General features: G+C 42.9%; 1 protein-coding gene across 7 annotated transcripts in view; it reads left to right on the forward strand.

Annotated features, from left to right (window-relative positions):
* FAM219A (family with sequence similarity 219 member A) overlaps positions 1 to 18,406 on the forward strand; it is a 51,608-nt gene that overhangs the window by 7,096 nt on the left and 26,106 nt on the right. The window contains exon 2 of one of the 7 annotated variants that reach the window (XM_070431321.1): positions 15,484 to 15,571. The exons of the other annotated variants lie outside the window; for them this stretch is intronic. The gene's annotated coding sequence lies outside the window, so the exon portion shown is untranslated. The remainder of the gene's footprint in view (positions 1 to 15,483; positions 15,572 to 18,406) is intronic. 7 annotated transcript variants of the gene reach the window in all.

An 18,406-nucleotide genomic window follows, 5' to 3' on the forward strand; every position in this document is an offset into this window, starting at 1 on the left:
CAAACGGAGCCTTGTGTCTGGAAAGGGAACATGGGAGACTCCGCTTCTTGGGCTCAGCAGGCTCCCAAGGCATTGTTTCCTAAGGAGACTCTGGTGGGAATCTGGCCATCAGGGCGCGAGAAAGGAAGGAAGGAAGGAAGCAGGCGGAGCTGGAACCAGCTCTGATATGACACTGCTCTGGAATTCAGAAGCTGGAACTTGACCAGAGGCCTCACTGTGGAGCAGCCTAGTGAACTCCTGGGCTTTAGGGAGGGACTCTGGAACAGTGAAGTAGTGGAGGAAGGAGGCTTAGAGAGTCTGGCCTGGGGGGAGGGAAGATGGGGATATGTAGGAGTTCCCCCTTTACATTCTTAGAAGCCAGTTCAAGCAAATATGTACTTGCATTTGTTGTTATTCAAAGATATCAAATTGAGGATCAGATGGTTATACTTTTCTCTCTCTCTCTCTCTCTCTCTCTCTCTCTCTCTTCTTTTAATCCTCACCTGCGGATATTGCTTTCAGATAGAGTAGAAGGGAGGTGGGGGTGAGTTAGAGAGAGACACATCAATGTGAGGAGACACATCAATTGGTAGCCTTTTGCAAACGCCCCTACCAGGCCAGGCTGGGGATCAAACCTGCAACCAAGGTATGAGGTACTTGCCTTTGATCAGGAATTGAAATCACCGCCTTTTGCCGAAACCGGTTTGGCTCGGTGGATAGAGCGTCGGCCTGCGGGCTGAGGGGTCCCGGGTTCGATTCCGGTCAAGGGCATGTACCTGGGTTGCGGGCACATCCCCAGTAGGAGATGTGCAGGAGGCAGCTGATCGATGTTTCTGGCTCTCTGTCTCTCTCCCTTCCTCTCTGTAAAAAAATCAATAAAATATATTTAGGAAAAAAAAAAAAAAAAAGAAAAGAAATCACCACCTTTTGGTGTACTGGCCAATGCTCTAACCCAGCGGTTCTCAACCTGTGGGTCGCGACCCCTTTGGGGGTCGAACGACACTTTCACAGGGGTCGCCTAAGACCATTGGAAAACACATATATAATTACATATTGTTTTTGTGATTAATCACTATGCTTTAATTAGGTTCAATTTGTAACAATGAAATTGGGGGTCACCACAACATGAGGAACTGTATTAAAGGGTCGCGGCATTAGGAAGATTGAGAACCACTACTCTAACCACTGAATAAACTGGCCAGGGCTAGTTGTACTTCTTGAGGGTCAATTTTAAGTTTCTGTGATGATGATGATGATGATGTAGATGTATGAGAGTGCGTGCACCAATAAGAGGGCAATAATGGCCATAAAGGTTGTTCTCTGAGTGACCATTCTAGCCCTGAGAAGTGTAACTATGACAAGAGGCCACATTCAGGCAGAATGAGTCCAGCTACTGTGGTTTCTGGCCTGATTTTGCCTGTTTTCATCACCAGACTCTTGGCCGTCATAACCAGAGTCCATCCCGTCTATCTATTTAGAACAATACCTGAAGGGGCACTTTAAAATTTATTGAATTAACTGCACCCAAACTGTGCAATGGGAACCATATATATTTTACTATGTAGTTAACTTAAACATAATTATATACACGCTATAAATTATTTATAGTTCCCATATTAACTTCCAATTTTAGCTTTATAAAGGAATCGGTGAGGCCTTCAGCCAAGCATGGCTTAGACCAGCACTTCCTATATTATATCTTAGGAATATTGGTCCTTTGAGATATTTTATGGGAGAAAAAAAGAATCTGTATGCAAATTCCTTTGAGGAACACTACACACTATCCCATCACAATGTTTACTAGCATTTTAAAGGCTCTGAGAAGTTCTGCAGTAAAGAAACCTTTCCAACTTCATTTAACCCAATGTTTCCCAAGATTCTGTAACCATGGAAACTTTTTCATGTTACATCTATTAATATCTTATAGAACCAATGTGTTCTTGGGAAACTCTGTCTTAGAAATTAGTGTTTCTTCTGATTCAGTCTGGAATTATATTCTTTTAAATTCTTTTGAGCCTCTTTTATAACCCACACCATTTTCCCCATGCTAGTCTCTAATGTGATGTTGCTGCTTTCATCAGGGTCTAAACTTATTGTCATCAGTAGGAAGATTTTAGTGAACTTTGGTCAGGTATGGAAGCCAATACTAAGTGCCTAGTTTTTCTCAAGATATATTTTTTTAAATATATATTTTATTGATTTTTTACAGAGAGGAAGGGAGAGGGATAGAGAGCCAGAAACATCGATGAGAGAGAAACATCGACCAGCTGCCTCCTGCACACCCCGCACTGGGGATGTGCCCGCAACCAAGGCACATGCTCCTGACCAGAGTCGAACCTGGGACCCTTCAGTCTGCAGGCCGACGCTCAATCCACTGAGCCAAACAGGTCAGGGCTCAAGATATTTTTTAAGGGGGTTTATTTCCCTTCAAGTCCCTCTACTAACTGTTGATGTGGCAACATTTTCACCATTAACTTTTTTTGACAGCTTCATTGAGATATTATTCATATACTGTACACTTTACCCATTTAGTACTTTACTTTGAGTTCTAGAGTGGCTGCTGCATGCCTCAGTTCTGTTTCTGCCCTTTTGTGTTCTGCTAAGGGGAGAGAATATAAAGATTATAGTCCAAAGCTCTCATCAGGAAGAACCCATCTCAGTTGGGATTTAAACTGAAAAATGGATTCCCTGATTAGGGTTTCTCAGTACTTCCTCTGCAGTACTATTAAATGTCCCCGCTGATCACAGCAGCCCAAGAGGCATTCCTGCATAATCATTTTACATATGTAAAACATGGCCTACTTCATGGGCTACAAAAAGCATGGGTGATAAGCAGATTTCATTCCTTATGCCAATGCCCATTGACAAGTAGTGGCTGCCTGGAGCATGTATTAAGGTGGATTCTGAGGCAGAGTCCTGGTTCAGTGAGGAAGAATGACATGTTTGGTCTTTCATGTCTTCATGGTCTTCAGCAGGGGAAACATCACTTCTAGTACTCTGCTTGCCACCCTGGCAGCCCTGAATCATCATAGTTATCCTAGGCAAAGAACACAGGAAAGAAAGACTCTAGGACAGTGGTTCTCAACCTTCCTAATGCCGCGACCCTTTAATACAGTTCCTCATGTTGTGGTGACCCCCAACCATAAAATTATTTTCGTTGCTACTTCATAACTGTAATTTTGCTACTGTAAACAATATGTAATTATATATGTGTTTTCCGATGGTCTTAGGCGACCCTTGTGAAAGGGTCGTTCAACCCCCAAAGGGGTCGCGACCCACAGGTTGAGAACCGCTGCTCTAGGAGATGTTAGCTAGCTCAGCTTCACTGAGGGGCTCGACTCTTATGATGTGGCTCTTTAAGAAACAAATGGAGAAAAATGATCTTTCTTGCTCTGACATTCAGCTTGGGTTTTTGAAATATTGACTTGATACAAAGTTAATAATCCTATATAATAAAAGGCTAATATGCAAATCGACCAAACAGCGGAATGACCTGTCGCTATGATGTGCACTGACCACCAGGGCTTATTATGTATGTGTAATATAAACATGTCAAAATATCCACTGTGGAACTTAGTATTGGCACCAAAGGGAACCAGTCAGGAACTAAGGTTTGGCCACCTATCAGCCTCCTTAAAAACTTCCTGATGGAATCTCATGTTTCAGATCCTTCATTTAGTCAGGAGCTGAACTACAGGAGTGAGGCAATCTCTGGGAACTCCCATGAGAAGAATTGATTTGAGTATCTTTGAAGGGGTGTGGAGATCAGGGTGAACGAATGAGGGCCATGGGCCTCAGGGCAGGAGGGAATCGTGTTCTGTGGTTGTAGGAAGTTGGCTAGTACATTCTAGGTCTACCACTTTTGTTCTTACCTTCTTCCAGGCTCCTAACCTCTTTCAGGCTATTTATAAAATAAATAAGACCATTAAGTGAAAATTAACTGCAAATTGCTGTATCATTTTTGATCTAAGGATTGATGGTGATTAAGGGATAGTGATTTCCATTTTTGTTTGTTTGTATTGTCTAAAGTTTTACATATGTCTCCTTTTTCCCCCAATTGACCCTCCCCTCCCAATTTCCATTTTTTGTCAATGTTTCCCAATGGAGCTTTTGTGGGGAGAGGGTAAGAAGATGGTTTATTCTTCTCATTACCAAATGAGAAGAGTCCTTAGCCTACTTGATAGCACCATGATGAGGCTGGGCTAGAGATGGAAGTGCTTTGTGTTTCCACTGATTCCCAGAGGGGGTTCCATTGAGTGGGCCTGGATTGGAGGAGGCCTTGTCCTTGCCCCTTTCTGCCATGGCTGTTTCAGGGTTCTGTTGGAGTGGAGTCTTCCTGAAGCACCCCACTCCTGATGCCAGTGGAATATGTCCTTCCGCTGTTTCTGCTCCCAAAGGCCAACTCTCATGGCTCAAGAAACATTGGAAAAAGTCCACATTGCTACTATGGTGACTACTCTCCCCACAGAACAGTAGGCTAGAGAAGGAGGCCGTTTCCAGTTTACAGACCTTCTTCAAAATTTTAAAATATTTTGTCATGGAAAGTTCTAATGTATACAAAGTAAAGAAAAGGTGAAGTGAGCCCCCTAGTATTCATCACCCAACTTAGACAATTATCAGCCCAGGACTAATCTTGTTTCACCTATACGCCACCCACTGGATTACTGTGAATAATTACTTCATCTGTAGTCCTCTGTCTACTGTATTTATGCAAACTGTTAATTAAATCTCAGGGTTTGATCAGATTTAATTTTTGTGTGAAGAATACTTCTGAGTGTGTCCTGTGTACTTCCTATTGCATCACATCACATCAATCTGTTCAGATTGATTAGTGGTGTAGTTAGCCTGATCTCTTTATCACAAAGATTCCCCTTCAGTCTTTTCTAATGTTTTAGCAGTGAAGGATAGTCATTGCCTCAGTCTGTTATTTCATCAGGAGTTCCCTTCACGTTCAGACAACAAAGAGCCCCTGTCAATTCTCTGCCTTCAGCCCTCAAGGTATCACATATATCTCTAGCACTTTCTCCTTTGGGTCTCCTTTTTCTATCACTTCTTTTATCCTATACCCATGGTTGGCAAACTGCGGCTCTCGAGCCACATATGGCTCTTTGGCCCCTTGAATGTGGCTCTTCTTAAGCCTTAGGAGTACCCTAATTAAGTTAATAACAATGTACTTACCTATATAGTTTAAGTTTAAAAAATTTGGCTCTCAAAAGAAATTTCAATCATTGTACTGTTGATATTTGTCTCTTTTGACTAATGAGTTTGCCGACCACTGTCCTATACTATCATTTCCTTCGTTATCAACCCAAGATGGCCCTAGGAAGTCTTCAGGCCACATGTACCCACCCTGCTTCACCGCAGGCCTGTGTTTTTGAGGGGGGGGAAAGGTGTCCTTACTTGGTGTCTTTTGTCACTGAGACAGCATAATGTCCTCCATGAAGCTCTTGGATCTGCTCTGTGAATTCTGCTAGCGCCGTACATGACCATACTGGGGAGTAGTGGCAGCTCTACTGGGAAAGAGTAGAAATTTTTCTCTTATGGGAGAAGGTGCAATAGGGCCAGGGTTTATTTTACCTTCCCAGGGATTTCTGAGCAGCCTTCTTCTATGCTGAAGAGGGTCTTTCTCACTTGTTTCCTGAACTTCCTGCCCCAGCAGGAGCCCTGGCAGGTAGCCAAGCCGGTTTCCTGTGTAGCGGGGCTGTGGTCTGGGAGAGGTTGGAGGAGGGGTGGGGTGGGCAGCTCTAGCACTCTTAGTTCCTTTCCTCCTCCAGCCGACTTCAAAAACCTATGAGGACTAGGAAACAGCTACCACCTTCTGGTACTTTAGCATTCCTGTGCTGCCCAGGATCTCCACTCCTAGTTTCTCTCTTCACATAGGAGAGAATACGGAAACTATGCCTTTCTGTGTGTGCATATGCCCCCAAGCAAACAGTGCATGCACCAAGGGCACTGTGAACCAGCTCACCGGGAAGGCACACAGAGGCTGAGTGCTGCTTCCTGCAAACCCGAAGCCTCCCCGCCACCTTCCCTCCGGGCTCTGTGTCTGCCCACAAAAGTTTGCACCTCCATCACCCCAGGCTAATAGCTGTTTGTCCCCTTAATAAGGGGTCGCTTAAGACCATCCTGCATATCAGATATTTACATTATGATTCATAACAGTAGCAACATTACAGTTATGAAGTAGCAACGAAAATAATTTTATGGTTGGGTCACAACATGAGGAACTGTAGTTAAAGGGCCAGAAGGTTGAGAACCATTGCCTTAGTTATTATGTCCAATGCACTAAAGCATCTGAAGGGGCAGGAAGTCTGAGATGTGGAGGCTGACTAGGGACTGGTGCCGCACCTAAAAAACATTAGGAGTTTTATAGTGACAGCCCATCACCCAGTATAGGATTTCTGATCAGAGCCTCACAGCCCTGGATGCCCCACTTGCATCCCTCCACGTATCTAATTCTTCTCTGGGAAATGAGGATGCCGAGGGACTCATTCTGTTTTGGGAAGAGACCTGTTGTAGATGACTTCTTTATTCCCCTCTTGGATGGCCACAGCAGAAATTGTGTGAAACCCTCTCCCATTCCTTCCCACGAAAGGAGATATCAAAACAATGTATTGCCAAGTAGCAGGGATGCCCAGTGCATCCCTTTACATTTCAACAGCTTCCCCCTTGCTCTTGTTCTAAAAATTCTAATCCTTAACATGGCCTGCAAGACTGTATGTGGTCCAGCTCCTGCCTGCCTGCCTCTCCAACTCATTTCATATCACTTTAACCCTCATCAGTGCATCCAACCTTACTGGCTTTTCCTCCACTTCTCTGATGTTCCAGGTTCCCTTCTGCTTTAGGGCCTTTGCACATGTTGTTCCTTCTGCCTGGAATGCTTTCTCTACCCTTTTTTTCAGTTGACTCTTACCCATCTTTCAGATCTTAGCTTAGCTAGAATTTCATCACAGTAGGATTCCCTTAACTCTAGACTTTGTCAGTAGCCTTATTCCTATTGCACTTTTATATTTATAATTTTACATATGCTTGTATGATTGTTCTACTCACATGGGTACTTCTGAAGGCCAAGTTTCATGAAGGCAGAGATTATATCTATTTTTACTTCCTATTATGTCTCCTGTGCCTTATAAGGTGCCCTATGCATAGTAAACATTCACTAGACATCTATTGAATGAGTGAATGAATTAGCTGAATAAATTCAATCTTTTATCTCCTTTACTTGGTAACCCTATGTCATATCTACCATATTCAACCATACACCCTACAGATGTATGTCCTGCTGTTTATGAGCACTTGCTGTGTATCTGCCACCAGACACATATTTCATTTAATCCTTTCAACAATATGAAGATGGCATGCCCTTAATCAACAGAGAAGGCAAGTGACACCCAAGTCATGCAGCTAATAAGCAGCAAAGCCCAGTTTCAAGTCCAGATGTGTGGAGTCTAGACTCATGTTCTTAACCATAACACTACACTGCCCCCTTTTGGCAGTTTGGAGAGTTTTCCCTGGGAGCCTTCTGTCACAGCCTTGATTAATTTCATCCCTAAATCAATACTTTTTGGAATTTAAAGCTCAAGAAGCCATGATCCAGTTTCAGCCCTCCTGGTTTTAGGAGGGACTGTGGAAAGACACAGGGAAGGGAATGTAACCGGGACTCCCCAAGGTCCCAGGGTGCATGTGTCTCAGGGTCTGCCTCCCATCTGTTTTCCATGGGCCCTTTGTTGCCTTTAGGGCTTAATGAAATGTCCTGTTTTAAAGACCAGAACATTTCACTGTTGAAACGGCCGGATCAGCAGTGGACTGGAGAGTAAGAATGACCTGATTAAGATCCTAAGAAAGATCATTAAGAGTGGGAGAGTTTGTCTCTGTGATTTAGTCACTAAAGATAGAGCTCTGGAAATTGGCTTCAGTGCTTTCCTGGGAAATTCAGACTCAATAAGGGCAATATCTCTTGCTGTTGATTAGAAAAGCTCCTTTTGGTGGCCAGAGAATTTGGGACTGATGAATACTTTAGACTGGATGGAAACAAAGGAAATGAGGAGAGAGCAACATAAAACAAAAAGCAGCTACCATTTTGTTGTGTCAGGCATGCTGCAAAACATTCTACATATATTATTTTATTTAATTCTAACACTAGCCCTGAAAAGTAGATAATGTTACACCCATGGAAAGGCAAGAGACATTGACAAAGGTAAACTGCCAAAGGTCAGACAACCAGCCAGCCTTTAGAACTAATCCAGGTCTTTCTGACTTCAAACTTTGAATAACCTCTCCCCTTCCCAATTTGTGAGAAATACAGAGTGCACCCCCCCGAAAAAAATGTATATATACACTTTGAATGATTATAAAGGTAGTATTTATTAAAATACATTTCATTTTCAAAATTGAACTATCAGCTGTTAAAGTGTGTATACATTTTTTGGGGGGCGGGGGGGAGAGGGGGGCCCTGTACATTGCCACATCCTCTCTGGAAAGAAAACTGGCAACATAATGTGTGCATGACCATTGATCCCCTCAATGATTCCACTTCTAAGAATTTATTGATCTAAAGAAATTGTCAAACAAGTGTATAAAAACTTTTTATTTTTTATTTATTTTTTTAATATATTTTATTGATTTTTTACAGAGAAGAAGGGAGAGGGATAGAGAGTTAGAAACATCGATGAGAGAGATCGATCAGCTGCCTCCTGCACGCCCCCCAGTGGCGATGTGCCCGCAACCAAGATACATGCCCTTGACCGGAATCGAACCCGGGACCCTTGAGTCCACAGGCCGACGCTCTATCCACTGAGCCAAACCGGTTTGGCATAAAAACTTCTTAAACAAAACATAATAGTTACAAATAAATATGCTACAGTGTTATAACATTATAATAGTTGCAGCATTATGATAATGAGGGGGGGAGCAAATAATATAAATCTCCATCAGTGGGGACTGATTAAATAGGAAGCCTTTTTTTAAAAGTCCTCATCCAAGGATATGTTTATTGATTTTAGAGAAAGGAAGAGAGAGAGAGAGAGAGAGAGAGAGAGAGAGAGAGAGAGAGAAACATTAATCAATTGCCTCCCATACATGTCCAACCAGGGATCGAACCTACAAGCTGGGTATGTGCCCTGGTCAGGAATCAAACCCACCACCTTTTGGTGTATGGGACAACGCTCCAAACTAACTGAGCCACACTGGCCAGGGCCATATAGGAAGCCTTTTATAAGGAGGAGGTAAGATCTAATATAGATATAGAAAAGGTATTCAAGATATATATTTTTTTTTTGTGGTAAAATGCATGTAACATAAAAGTTATCATTTTCACATATACTTCTGATTCATCTATGCTTAAATTTGTGTATATAAGTATACATTTTAAAAGTCTGATTCAGCCCTAGCCGGTTTGGCTCAGTGGATAGAGCATCGGCCTGCGGACTCAAGGGTCCCAGGTTCGATTCCAGTCAAGGGCATGTACCTTGGTTGCGGGCACATACCCAGTGGGGAGTGTACAGGAGGCAGCTGATCGATGTTTCTCGCTTATCTATGTTTCTAACTTTCTATCCCTCTCCCTTCCTCTCTGTAAAAATTCAATAAAATATATATTCAAAAAAAGTCTGATTCATCTGTGCTTAAATTTGTATATATAAATACTCATTTTAAAAATCTGAGAAGATATAATTAAACTGGTCATCATTCTGACTTACAGGAGAACTTTCATGTTATTTTCTTGTATTTGAATTTCTTTACCTCAAAGTGTTTGAATTTATGACAAACCAATATTATGTTTTCTCTAATCATTTTTTTTCCATTTTAGGAAACAAATGATCAAAAATCATGCTCTTTCTACTATATCATGCCTACCCAGGAGATAGCTTTTGCCTCATAATTCCCATATATCTCAATCAGGTATTCACACCAACAAATTGGCGCGATGAATTGGCTATGGAAATGCTGCCAAATACCTATATGCCACTTGTCTGGCCAATCTTATTCCTGCTGGGCACCACCAGTGGTGACTGGCCACATCTGACTCAATTCTATTCGCTGCCTTCTCACGTCTGCAGAACCCTGTAGCTTTGGGGAGGCAGGACATTTCTTTGCAAATAGAAAGCCTCCACACTGATCAGATACATTCCTGTCTCTTATTTCCTATTTAGAGATCTCCTGCAGTCTCACCTTCACCATAAAAGAGAAGCACAGGGACAAAATTATTCTCACATTCCCTGAGGCAAAGCCATGGCCACTGATGTGTCAACGGTCTGAGTGGTTCTCTTTGGCTCTGACCTCTCTGCTATTAGTGCTGCTGCTCACTGCGTTGTGGTTTTCAGTATGGCCTTTTTCTGTGGTAAAGTAGGAAAGGGATCAGGAAACTTGGAACCAAGACCTGGCTGGTGAGGGGAGCTGCTCAGCTTTATAGGGTATCAGCTTTTTACTCTGTAAAACTGGGGTAAATAATACATGCTGATTTTTAGGACAGTGAAAATACTCTGTACGATACCATAGTGATGGACGCATGTCATTTTACATTTGTCCAAACCCATAGAATGTACAACAAACACAAAGAGTGAATCATAATGTAAACTGTGGACTTCAGGTGATTGTAATGTGGCACTAGGTTCACCGGTTGTAACAATGTTCCACTCTGATGGGGAATATTAATAATGGATGAGGCTGGCTATGCATATGTGGGTGTGGGGGATATTAGGTAAATCTCTGTACCTTCCCCTCAATTTTGCTGTAAACCTAAAACTGCTCTTTAAAAAGTTTTAATTGAAAAAGAAGATACTATTTCTCTCTCTTAGGATTGTCAGGGATTAAATGAGAAAATAATAAGGAAAAGGCTTTGAAAATGTAAGTTACAAACATAAAGATCTGTTTTTCTGAACTTAACCTTTTATAAGGTTATGGTTTTATAAGGTCATTTGTAATGATTTGCATTACAAATTCTTAAGTCAAAAAACATGTCTCAAAATCTGTCCCTATGATGTAGTAACTTAATAGGAGTTAGGAAAGATACTGAAAAATCTAAAAAGATCACTTCATTCTTAAAACCAACCTGAGGAAGGCAAGAAGAGGAGAGTCAGAGACTCATTTTCTGTATTATTTTAATTTATCCCATCAAATATGTATTACTTTTGTAATTTAAAGAAATCAATAATGCCAGAACCGGTTTGGCTCAGTGGATAGAGCGTCGGCCTGCGGACTCAAGGGTCCCGGGTTCGATTCCGGTCAAGGGCATGTACCTTAGTTGCGGGCACATCCCCAGTGGGGGGCATGCGGGAGGCAGCTGATCGATGTTTCTCTCTCGTTGATGTTTCTGGCTCTCTATCTCTCTCCCTTCCTCTCTGTAAAAAATCAGTAAAATATGTTTAAAAAAATGTTTTTTTAAAAAAAAGAAATCAATAAAGATTTTTTGCAATATAGTCAAAACTAGAGCTAGAAATTGGAAGTTATCTGCATATAAGGCTGAAAGCTGGAGCAAAGAGAACAAAGGTTATAGAAAGATGATCAATTGAAGAAGCAGCCAGATTGGCAAATTGGAGCCATGTTGTTAAAACTATTGAGTGTCAGATTGAGTTTTAAGTGGTGCGAGCCATTGAAAGGTCTGGAGCAAGGGATACTGTAATCAGAGTAGTGAGTGTTTAATTCCCAGGAGAGTGATTTAAGAATAATGTACAGGATGAGTTGGGGGAAGAAGAGGCAAATTGGAGAGATGAGTGAGTTATCACTGCAGGGGTCCTAGAACAAGTTACTAAGGGCATGAAGCAGGATGTTGGCTGAGAATATGCAAAAAAAAATTAAATTAAATTATAAAAAGATGAGTATCAGATATTTTGAAGAAAGTGCTATCATAGGCTCATGATTAGTTTACCTGAGGAATAAAGGGAAAAGAGGTGAGTCAATAGGAAACAGAAGCCAACTTGAAATGGCTCCCAGAGGCCAAAGCTGGAACAAGTTGAGCAACTTGTTATCAGTATGATGATATTGGATTAAAGCCCTAAAAGAAAATAAATATACATTAATCCATACTGATATAAACAAATGACTGGATAAGTGAATAAATAAACTGGAAGCAAGGGACAAATTATTCATTTAGAATATAATTTTTATATATGAAATGTTATTTATTAAAATGTATTAAAAAGTTTTATTTGTAGAAAGAATAAGATAAATTTTAAAAATAGCTTTAGAACATTCTATATAATAAAAGGGTAATATGCAAATTGACTCTAATGGCAGAACAACCAGAATGACCGCTGGACCAGTCACTATGAGGTACACTGACCACTTCTTGGTCCCTTTCCCTGGCCAACAGGCTATGATTTACCTACTGGCCACCCGAGGCAGGGGCGGGGCCAGTGAGCGGGTGGGAAGAGCCGACCTCTTGGTCCCTTCCCCTGGCCGTCAGGCACCGATCACCCAATGGCGAATGGGGAACCAGGAGTGGGTGGCAGTGTATGGGGGGGAGGGGAGTCAGCTGCAGGCAGCTGGGGAAGATGGCCCTGATCACAGGCCAGGCCTAGGGACCATACTCACAAATGAATTTCGTGCGCCAGGCCTCTAGTCATAGTAATAATTGCTGCTGGCAAGATCCACTGAAAGCCAAAGGGCTGAAGCCCAAAGCTCAAGAAGTAAAGAGAACCTTGACCAAAAGGAAGGCCCCGCCGTTTTATGGCTGCAGAGTCAGCCTGAAAGCTAGACATCCTGGGTCAAATATTACTTTTTTTTCTTTCTGAACTAGGAAGACATTCTGTTTCCCAAATCCCACTGTGGCCCAGAAAGTTAAGCCACACAGAAAATGAAGTAAACTGAATTTATCCTGTTTTCAACTTTTATCTGAGATAGAGAGTAATTTGTGTATTAAAGTTAGGCATTAAACAGTATTACAGAATGATTTCTACAGGGTGTATGTGTAATAAAAGCTACCCTTTATTGACTACTTACCATGTGTCAGGAACTGAGTATATATTATCCCATTTAATCCTTCCAACAACACTATGAGATGAGTAGTATTATTTTCCTCATGTTAAAGATTACAAAACAGACCCAAAGAGATTAGAAATTTGATCAGGATCACACAGATAAAGGGGGAAATAGGGGATTTCAGTAATACTGACCAAAAATATCACACAGATAAATGGCATAGTTAGGACTTACTCCAAAACTCACTTTTTATATATATACATATATTTTTATTGACCTCAGAGAGGAAGGGAGAGGGAGATAGAAGCATCAATGATGAGAGAGAATCATAGATTGGCTGCCTCCTGCACACCCCCACTAGGGATCAAGCCCACAACCCAGTCCTGCACCCTGACCAGGAATCAAACCATGACCTCCTGGTTCATAGGTCAATGCTCAACCATTGAGCCATGCCAGTCCTGCCAAAACTCACTTTTAACTACTGCTCTATACTACCTCTTACAAACACTCACATACGTGTGTGCACATGGACACACGAGAACTTGGCTGTGTGCCAGGAGGTTAACATGGGATATAACTCTGGATGGTGTGACTAAGGGTGTTTTTTTAAAATATTCTTTTGTTCTTATCTTGATTTTTAAAAAATATATTTTATTGATTTTTTTACAGAGAGGAAGGGAGAGGGATAGAGAATTAGAAACATCGATGAGAGAGAAACATTGATCAGCTGCCTCCTGCACATCTCCTACTGGGGATGTGCCTGCAACCAAGGTACATGCCCTTGACTGGAATCGAACCTGGGACCTTTCAGTCCACAGGCTAACACTCTATCTACTGAGCCAAACCAGTTAGGGCTTATCTTGATTTTTATAGTAAATGTATTCCTCTTGAATTCATAAAAATAAATCTATTTTATTTCATTTATGTAAGTTTTAAATTTGGGTGCTCTTTGCCAAAATTCTGTAATACCCATAATGGGGACAAAGCAGGTGCATTCTGCTCAACTGCAGACAAAGGAGACTCTTCCTTCTCTGCAGCAGTACAGGCTCTGCAGTGACAGGACGGAGAATCTGGCATGTGTGTGTGCGTGCATGCGGGTGTGTGTGAGTGCAGCGGCTGCGGAGGTGAGGGAGGAGCTCTCTGAGGATGTGCCAGAGGATGTGAGGAAAACTCTTTCCTTCACCTACAGCCACCTTGTCCCTGAGCCAGGCCCATTTAGTCCTGAGCACCCAGGGGTACTGGAGATATTTTTTGCACATACCAAGATCCTCAACTTTACCCTTTGTTGAAAATCTGGCCAGGGAGCCAAGCTGCTGGCATGAAGCACAGGCTGCAGCCATAGAGAGTGATTTGAGTCATTATGGAGCTACTTCAGGCCATGCAGGATGTGATCCAAGAAGGCAGTTGGTATTAAGAACGGGCAGAGAGGAAACAGCAGCATTAACCAACAGGTGAAGCCCTTGTCCAAAGCTTCAGGTGGAGACGATTCAGGACCCTGGATAGCTCCTGGAGAGGGGCCCAGTCCTCACCAGGTCTGAAAAGCCTAACTGCCTGAATTCTTAAGGCCCTTGCTTCTTTAATTTTAAACAGCCGTCCTGCACATGACTCTAGCTGTGACATGGCCTGCCCTCTTCTCTTTTGAAGTTAAGCCCTATGGATCCAGGGACTTCCCCTTACTCCCTCTAGCCCCTGTCTCACCTTCCCTCACAAACTTCTAGTCTAACTGAGCTCTCTGTTGAGGTTACCATCACTCTGAAGGTGAAATAAGCTTTCAAGACAACCATGTCGCCCTAACTGGTTTGGCTCAATGGATAGAGCGTCGGCTTGCAGACTGAATTGTCCCAGGTTCAATTCCGGTCAAGGGCAGGGCATGTACCTTGGTTGCGGGCACATCCCCAATAGGGGATGTGCAGGAGGCAGCTGATCAATGTTTCTCTCTCATCGATGTTTCTAACTCTCTATTCCTCTCCCTTCGTCTCTGTAAAAAAATCAATAAAATGTTTTTTTAAAAAAAAAAAGACAACCATGTCAACTCCTGAGGTGGGCTTAGCCAGGGCCTGACACCTTGATATCTCAAAGCTGTAAGACTCTGGGGGGAGGGTAAGAGTAGTGAAACAAGGGAATGTGAAATGGGCCTTTGTCTTTAGTGCCCCTGCACTGCCCTCTTCAGTGTAAGAATGCGGAGTATGAGGCAGGGGAAACTAAAGGGAAATACTGAGCAAGTTTCAAGGCCTGGAGCTCAACTTTGCATCACTGTACCTTTGGCCTGGCATTGGGAATACACTTGATTTAAAAACATCATTTTTAGGGGAAGGACATTGAAAATAAGGTGGAAGGTGGTAGATGTAGCAAGTAGAAGCAGAAATGAAACTGGTGAGTCTGGAGCCTCACAACCTGTCACCTCCTCCCTAGCCATACACTTGGCCCCTAGAGAGAGGAGAGTTAAATTACCACAGTAGAGGGGTCCTCCCCAATTCCCCCAAATCATCTAGAGGAGAAGTGTGTGTGAGGAGTCTGGAAGGGCAGAGGAATCATAATCATTTACCAGGGATTTGATTTTCTAGTTGAAATTTCCTCCTCTACCTCCAGGCCTCTTCCATGGCTAAATGAATCGGAACCAGCAAATGAAATTACTATGCTCTCACTTTGATTGTCTGCCTGGTGAGTGAGGAGGAAGGTAAGTCTGCCTAAATTGAAGCTGAGTGAAAAAACTCAGGATCCCATCCCTGCCAAGCAGCCCTGCTCTGGGCCTTGTGCAAGGCTCTCTTCCATTGCTTTCTTCACCTTTTAGAGGCTTGGGGATCCCTTATTGAAGGCAATCTCTGAGCCCAAAGGCCATTTGACATGCCTTATACCTCAAAGAACTTCCTGGCCAAAGAAATGGGTGTTAAAGCAATAGCGAAACTGTAGGCAGGCTCCCTCTCTTAGCACCAGCCAGTCATAGTGGGACAGAAAAGAGCAGGGAGGAGAAAAGAATATCTGGTGTTTCCTAAGCTATGAGTGGACCTATCAGAGTTTGGGCTGGAAGGACTAGGGTTGCCCTTACCCCTGACACTCCTGGAGATGGGAACATTAACAATGTAATAATTAATTTATTGATGGAAAAATGCTCAGAGGATCTGGATCCAGACTGTATCTCAACCTAGCCCAGGGGTGGGCAAACTTTTTGACTCGAGGGCCACAATGGGTTCTTAAACTGGACCGGAGGGCCGGAACAAAAGCATGGATGGAGTGTTTGTGTGAACTAATATAAATTCAAAGTAAACATCATTACATAAAAGGTCTTTTTTTTTTTTTAGTTTTTTTTTTTTTAGTTTTTTTTTAGTTTTATTCATTTCAAACGTAGTTTGCCCACGGCTGACCTAGCCCCTCTCTTGCCTCTAGAAATAGTGTATTCCAGCTTCCAGGAGAGGCCCTTGCTATGGAATCAAGCACAGGCTTTTGATACACAAGGAAGCCTAGAGAAAAAAGAGAGAGAACAGATGAGGACTCTGTCAGATTCCCACGAGAGTTGTTTGTGTTGGTTTTTGTTAAAGTAGAACAGGCCTAACCTGACCCACAGTTTGCTTTTGGCCTGTTCTCTCAGGGGCAAAGGTGCCCACCCTCTCCACATCCCCCATGTTTGCCTTCCTTACAGCGGATGCTCTGCACTCATTGTTTTATTTAGGAGCAGTGATTATGTGACCACAAACCTTACTAAATTGAATACAATCCTGGGCATTCAAGAGAAGAAACATTTCAGGACTCAGGGGAGGGAACAGCTGGCTGGAAAGAAGGGCCCATGAATTCTAATCCCAGGACTGCCATCTGGCATTGACCTGGGACAACTCATTTACTTTCTGCCCTGGAGGCTCTTTTAGAATCTCGGGGTCTGAATAAAAACAAACCTGTGAGCTCAGAGAGTGAAATGATCTGTCTAGACCAGCGGTTCTCAACCTGTGGGTCGTGACCCCTTTGGGGGTCGAACGACCCTTTCACAGGGGTCACCTAAGACCATCGGAAAACACATATATAATTAAATATTGTTTTTGTGATTAATCACTATGCTTTAATTAGGTTCAATTTGTAACAATGAAATTTGGGGTCACCACAACATGAGGAACTGTATGAAAGGGTCGCGGCATTAGGAAGGTTGAGAACCACTGGTCTAGACTCTCAAAGTCAGTGCCGTTCACAGGCAAAACCAGAATACACAGGCCCACTCTCTAGCCAGAGGTTTTGTTTACTGTTCAGGGAGGTTTCTTGTGTTTTCCTTTGCCATCACCTTACCCTTATATCTGAACTCCCAAGAGCTTTCCTGCTTCATAAACATGGTTGCACATTCCACACTGTCAAAAAGCTCTTTGAACAAAGGATCGGAGCAGCCCTATTTCTCTATCCCTCCAAAGGATTTGCTGATCGTTTAGCTTCTAAGATGGCTGCCCACTCCTCTAATACTCAACAATGAGTTAGACCTTACTCATATAAAGGCCCACGTAGGAGTCCATATCTGATCTGCAAGCAAAATCAGAGCTTGGCCTTTGAGTCACAGAGAAAGCTCTGTCTGCTCAGCTGGTGATTAGTCCCCAGAAGAAGTTGACCTGGGGTTGAGCTGCTGCTTTGGCCATGGACCTTAAGTGGGGTTTAAACTAGGCCAAACCTTCAAGTAAGCAAGTGAGTGAAGGTTTTGAGGACTCCTACTTTGGCTGTTCTCCAGAATAATTTCCTGGAAGGTAATCTTTCAGCCCCTGGCCAGAGGCTTACATAGATGAAGTGGCACTACCAGAAGTACACAATGCAACATCTATCTGGGTCACCATTAGACAAGCCCCGGCGCAGCCTGGCAGGCCACTGGCCTTTCACCACCTCTCTGTTACAGGAATATCATTGCTGTGGCTTCAAACAAAGTAGAAGGAAATCTGTTTATCTGTTATAAGATTATGGCCCTTCATTCTCTATGCTAGGCACTGGGAGGATACAGTGGGGAAAGGCATGGTCCCTGCCTTTATGAAGATTTATGAAACAAATAATTATACAAGTAATCATTTAAGTAAACCTTGATACATGTATGAAAGAAATGTATGGGAGGGAGGGACTGTGAGAGTATATTATAGAGGGGCCTGGTATTGGTGGAAAACTTCTTTTAAAGGGTGATGTGTCACCCAAGGCCTGAAGGATGAGTAAGATCTAGCCATGAGGTGGGAAGGTAATCTACCAGGAGCAAAGAAGACTGGTGATACAAAGCATACTGAGGTGGGGGAAGAGTGCAGGAGATGAGGTTGGGGAAACAGAGGGGAAGGCAAGTGACTGCTTCTTTGCCACCATTCTTAGCTTAGTTTGAATGACTCCTTTCAAAAAAAGGGCTAGTTGAGACCCACTTAAAGTGCCATGGCATGCCCTTGGGGGAGGCTGGTGCTTGTTCCATCTCCATAGCACAGGGGACTCTCACAGGAATGCTCATGAGCGACACTTCTAGCCCCCGCCTGGGGTTCACACCAATGGAGTGGTCCTCACCTGGCAGCACAGCTCAGAG

Source organism: Myotis yumanensis, unplaced genomic scaffold, assembly GCF_028538775.1.
Source record: "Myotis yumanensis isolate MYYU_CA2020_CCGP unplaced genomic scaffold, mMyoYum1.0.hap1 SCAF_12, whole genome shotgun sequence".
Lineage (NCBI taxonomy): Eukaryota > Metazoa > Chordata > Mammalia > Chiroptera > Vespertilionidae > Myotis > Myotis yumanensis.